Source organism: Etheostoma spectabile, unplaced genomic scaffold, assembly GCF_008692095.1.
Source record: "Etheostoma spectabile isolate EspeVRDwgs_2016 unplaced genomic scaffold, UIUC_Espe_1.0 scaffold00003606, whole genome shotgun sequence".
Lineage (NCBI taxonomy): Eukaryota > Metazoa > Chordata > Actinopteri > Perciformes > Percidae > Etheostoma > Etheostoma spectabile.
Genome location: NW_022603049.1, coordinates 3937 through 9925, shown reverse-complemented (window position 1 = coordinate 9925; position 5989 = coordinate 3937). Strand labels below are relative to the sequence as shown.

The 5989-nt window shown below is 41.2% G+C and overlaps 1 non-coding gene across 1 annotated transcript; it reads right to left on the bottom strand.

Moving 5' to 3' along the window:
- Positions 1-2820: 2820 nt before the first annotated feature.
- On the bottom strand, positions 2821-2893 carry trnar-ccu (transfer RNA arginine (anticodon CCU)). Its single transcript has one exon. It is a non-coding gene; the product is annotated as a tRNA-Arg (tRNA).
- Between the last annotated feature and the right edge of the window lie 3096 nt (positions 2894-5989).

Below are 5989 nucleotides of genomic sequence, written 5' to 3'. Positions count from 1 at the left end.
TGTTATTGTGGATCAGCTGGACTGTTTTCTGCCTGTCCTCAGAACCCTTTACCATTTAGGGACCAGAATCGGTGCCTGAACCCATCCTTTTAAAAATACTTTTTAAATGTATATATTAAAAAAAAAAAAAAAAAAAAGGAGCACAAAAAGACAGTCAGCAACATTTATGAACAGCTTGTTTATTTCTATATGGTCCAAATTAAATGTAAAAAAAAAAATGTAATAATATATTTCTCCAGTAAATTGCTGCTAAATGACAAAAAAGGCAGCCTTGTTATTTCAGTAGCACCGAAATGAGGCCCCCAAATCCCCGTTACTATTCGGTTCGATAGATACCGGGTGTTAAGGCACCGGTGCCGTACTAGAACCAGGTTTCGGTACCCAACCCTAACCACAATGTACCCACCGTAGGAAGGAGAAGGCCCAAAGGAGAAACATTAAGACGTTTAAAGACATGTTTGAAACTTTTTTGATTTTGGTTTTATTTTGTAAAAACCTTCTTCTCATCTCTAGAAACATACAAAAAATTTTGGGCTGACAGGATGTCAGTGTAATTTTCATTTTAGGAATACATTTTTGTCACCCTTATAATGTAAATTGGTCCAAACAGTCCTCCCATCATTACCAAGTTATTGTTGTTTTGTAGTTTCTTATGTTTGTATTGTATTGTACTGCTAAAATTGCCTAAATGTTTAATAAGGGCAATAAAGTGCAATTTGTTTACCTTGTTATGAGTGCAAGCCTTTTTCTCAGCTAAAAGAAAACAAGGTGCTCTTCTGAAAATGCAAAATCTAAATCAGTTCATCTGTCATGTTGTCGTCCTTCCTGGTCTTGGTGTAGCTATGTATGTTTTCAAAAACTGGCAGATGATCACTGACTTCATTTGTTATTAGTCCACTTTTGACGTTGGTAAACATATTATCAATTAGTGTAGCACTATTGGTTGTAATTCTGGTTGGTTGAGTGATTGAGGGATACAAACCGGGGCTGTACACCAGATTAATGAACTCTGTTGTTTTGTTGTGGTCTTGTGGGTTGAGCAAGTCAATATTGAAATCTCCGCAGATAAAAAACATTTTGTTATTGCTCTTACTGAATATTTCTGTGATTTTTTTCCATAAACATGTCATTATTCGATCCCGGTTTCCTATACATGCAGCTAATTAGAATGTTTTTTGATTTTTCCATTTCAATTTGTACTGTGATGCGTTCCATGATTGTATCTAAAACAAAATACATTTTAGTAACTATTTGACATTAATATCTTTGGTCAATATATAATGCAACCCCCCCACCCTTTGATTGTTTCCTATTGATGAATGACAGTTCATATCCCTCATCTCCACCAACTCCGGTTGTTCTACCGTGAGCCAAGTCTCTGTTATTGCAAATGCTGTGAACATTTTGTTCCTTTTGTTTCAGGTACTGTTTGATTTTTTAAAGGTTTGCAATAAGGCTCCTGCAGTTAAAAGTCAGCTCATGAAGTTTGATGTAAATTTTACAATTTCTTGCCCATGTTGCCTGGATCTTGTTTTGTTTCTGAGTATGCATGCTTTCTTGGCAATATCAGCATTTTTCTTGCTGAGCTGTTCGTTGATGTAAACTTGGGTGCCTTTTAATTTCCACCCATGTCTGAGGAGTGCTGACTTTTTCTTTCTGTTGGTGAACCGTATTATTACCAATGGAGTGGCCGTTTTGTTTTTGCTCGGCAGAGTATGACAATCCTCAATGTCGCTGTCAACATAAATGCCTTTGAAATCCAAAAAGCAAATTGGCTGTTGTTCCAGCGTCTCCTCTCTCCTTCTCCTGGCAGTGGTGTATTCAATCTCCTCAACCTCATCTGGTAGGATTGCATTTTTCTTAGGCAACATATTCTCCTGGGCCTGGTGGTGGCTGGCTGCACCAGAGCACCTGAGATGTCAGGTTTTCATTCTCCACCTCTTGGCTGGATCTGGCCATGTCGTAAATAGTAGGGCCGAGGCCTCAAAATAGAGAAAATATTGGGGCATGATATTTAAATTACGATCGTTTCCAGCCGCTACATTTATCAATGTACAATCATTCTTACTCTCTGACTGGTGTGATACGAATGTTTCGTGAATCTCATGTAAAGCCTGTCGCAAGAGGATTTCTGTGCTCATATCTGTGCTGGTTTCTACATTAGGTTGATAAATGAAGGCCATTAGCTCTAAGTATGTGCTTCAATACATAACTGAAGTGAGCACTCTAATGAGTAGCACAGTGGTGCAATCTGTTTACCTTGTCATAAGCTAAAGCCTTTTTCCAAGCTAAAAGAAAACAAGGCGCTCTTCTGCAAAAGCACAGCTGGGAGTGCTCGAGAGCACTTTTGAGGTGCAGCGTGATTTTTTGGCTTTGGGTGTGAGCCCAAATAGTTGTCGAACAACAAAGACAAGATAGCGATCAGGCGGTGGAACCAGTGTATTGAAGTCCCGTCCATGCAACCGATGGATATGATCATAACCTGTATACAGCCCAACTACTTACCAATCACATCACTGGAAAGTCAACATTGCTACTGGGTCCTGATAGGGTAGTGGATGTCGATTCGTCAAAATGTACAGTAAACTGCCAGAACGTGATTTTCCTCTAGAACATTACTTTTCATGGTGCTGTCGACCACTTTTCCAGCAGTTATATCATTATTCATTTCACCATGGAAATTAGGTTGAGGGTCATAATCTCTTGATGCATCACCCTTTCCAAGTGTCTACTATTGTATCACTAGCAGATGATGTTTCAATCCATTGACCTCTGGGTTGGGGGCCCAGCACACTTGTATTGTGCCACTCTGCTTAAAATCACCCCAGATGGGACTTGAACCCACAATCCCTGGTTTAGGAGGCCAGTGGCTTATCCATTAGGCCACTGGGGCTTCACATGCACCAATTTCACCAGTTCAGGAGAAATACATGTACAGTTCTCGAGCCATAATGAAACAGTAACCTTGACCTTTGCTCTCCAAAAACAAAATCAGTTCATCTGCAAAATGGTTATGTGTGCCAAATTTAAAGTGCTTCCCTCTAGGCGTTCAGAGATATTGCATTCACAAGAATCGGATGGACAGACATGAGGACAAAGTCACCTTGGCATTGAACCTTTGATCTCCAAAATCTCATGCGAGTTCATGTGAATGTTTTTGCAAAATTATAAGAAATTCCCTCCTGTGTTATCACATTCACAAGAATGGGAGTTGCATACGTATGTAGAGATGGTCGGACGACCCAAAAGCATAATACTTTTAGCAACAGCTGGCGCCTTAGACGTAAGAATAGACAAAAAAGAGGTGGGGGAGACAGAGTTAATCCATGACAGAATAGAGAACTACAGACAAAAGACGTGATGGTATTTATACGAATATGTAGTAAACCTATATCTATATCTGATGTACCAAAAGTTGAGCCTAGACAATCCTTGTTAGTATAATGGACAGTATCACTATGGCTCCCATTCTACTTTTAGAGACTCTAGGAACCACAAGTAACCCTGCATTCTGGGAGCACAGTACTCTGGTGGGGTAATAAGGTACTATGAGCTCTTTAACATAAGATGGTGCCTGATCATGAAGAGCTTTGTAGGTGAGAAGAAGGATTTTAAATTATATTCTGGATTTTACAGGAAGCCAGTGCAGAGAATCTAAAACAGGAGAGATGTGATCTCTTTTCCTGGTTCCTGTCAGAACACGTGCTGCAGCATTCTGGATCAGCTGTAGAGTCTTTATGGACTTTTTCGAGCAGCCTGATAATAAAGAATTGCAGTAATCCAGCTTAAAGTAACAAATGCATGGACTAGTTTTTCTGCATTAATTTTAGACAGGATATTCCTGAATGTGATGACTACTGCACTATGGAAACTGTGGTACGCCTGGCCATGATTTCACGTCAGGAATATTTTTCCGTGTAGGTTATTTAGAGTTCAACTCAGCAGAGTTTGATTGATTGAAGTCAACATGAACAAAGAAATGTGTTTCTGTCCTGTTTTGAACAGGGGACCTTTCACGTGTGTGAGGTAAATGTGATAACCACTACACTACAGAAACTGATGAAAAATGATGTTTTGCATGTTCGTAGGGAAATGCACCATTCATATTTTACTTTAAATGTTTAAAATGCTGTTAGACATGTTAACTTTTGACACATAGAGATTTTAAACTGGATTCAGTCACAGATGCTTTATCATGGATTTGAGTGACAGCAAATATGTAGTAAACCTAAATATACCTACATTTAGGCTGCACAATTAATCGAATTTTAATCGCGATCACGATTTGGACTTCCCACGATCAAATTTGCGTGATCGAGCGATTTTTTATAAAGCATCATTTCATAGAGCGCTCCGGGTTTTTTGCAAAGCCAATCTCCCGCCGTAAAGCCTTCTGCTCATGAGCCAGTCAGAGTAGTTCACTGCACCCGTGCAGCTTAGTTTCTAGATGTAGACAGTCCAGAGGACAGAGTAACGGGAGGAAAACTCAACAGATAGCAGTCGGTAATACGTCAGTCTCAAGGTTTACCAGTTTACCAGTAAACGCAACACTTTGTCCCATTTGTTGTTTTTCAGACAACAGCAGTGACCAGTGCTAGTCAGCGTCTGTTAGCTAGTAGCGTCTGTTACTGTTCTGTCCTCGCATCCGCTGCAATGCTGTTTATATGGATATGGTTTAATTTTGCGTTACATGACCCATTTCGTCTGTAAAGCCGTGCCTGTGTGGGATTGTTCTACGCTCTCTCGTCCTACTCTCTCTCCTCTTACTCTCCGCGCCCCGCCACACAGCGGCCGCCGGTCCACACTTCTGATATATGTCTACAGTTTTAATTTTTCATTAACACAGCTGCATATTGTTAAGTATGAGGGGGCAAACCTGTATTTGTACCAGTGTTTCCGCGGGTAACTGCTATCGCGGCCACTACGGTGAAGGACACAGAAGAAGTTATTGAATGCAACTAACTTCAGTTGGTAGAGTAACAGCGTGGGAGACGGAGCTGCTGGACCGAAGCCTGGACCAGGACCAGAGATGTGACCCATGGCCAGAATATCATAGTTCATAAAAATGCAGCGCAGTGAAGATACAGACGTTTAATACACACGACGTGTGTATCCGCCGTTCGACCCGTTCATAATGATCAGCCGTCTCTCTGTGAGTAGCGTCCATCACACTCCCTCTCGCAGTTATAATATAGCCTATGTGACAATAAAATTGTTTTGGTTAAAATCAACAAATAATCGTGAGAATAATCGCAATCAAAATTTGATCAAAATAATCGCGATTATCATTTGGCCATAATCGTGCAGCCCTACCTACATGTATTTACTGTGGCATAAATAATGGAATAGCGCCACCTATTGATTGATGTGCCAAAAATAGAGCTTGGCCGTTCCTCGTTAGTATAATGGACAGTATCTCCGCCTATCACGTGGAAGATCGGGGTTCTATTCCCCGACGGGGAGATTTTTCTACCAGCTTAGGACTCGAGGAAGTCCCAGCAAACGTGTTGGACTATTCATGAGGGGAAAGCGGGCCTTGGCTCAGGCTGTGTTCAACATGGGAGGAGAACTCCTGACCCCTAAATGTGAATATTCACATCAAGCGATGGAAAGAGCACAACTCCTGGACATGAACAACACGTCTCAAGGCGCAGCAGGAGGTGGGAGAGTGTCAAGTCTGGGCACCTTAGAGTTCTTTAATGCTCTTTGCAGATGATGTGGTTCTGTTGGCTTCATCAGGCAGTAATCTATAGTGCCACTGGGGCAGATTAAAGTCCAGTGTCAAGCAGTCGGGATGAAAGTCAGCCCCTCCTAATCTGAAAGCGCAAGATTGCTCCCATCAAGTTGGGAGTCAGTGGCTGTCCCAAGTGAAGAAGTTCTTGTATCTCAAAGGCATATTTCAAATAGTGCAACTTGTTCCAATGCGAAAACCACTATACTACGTAAACTTTGGATGACGCCTCCGCCTGTCACATGGAAGACTGGGGTT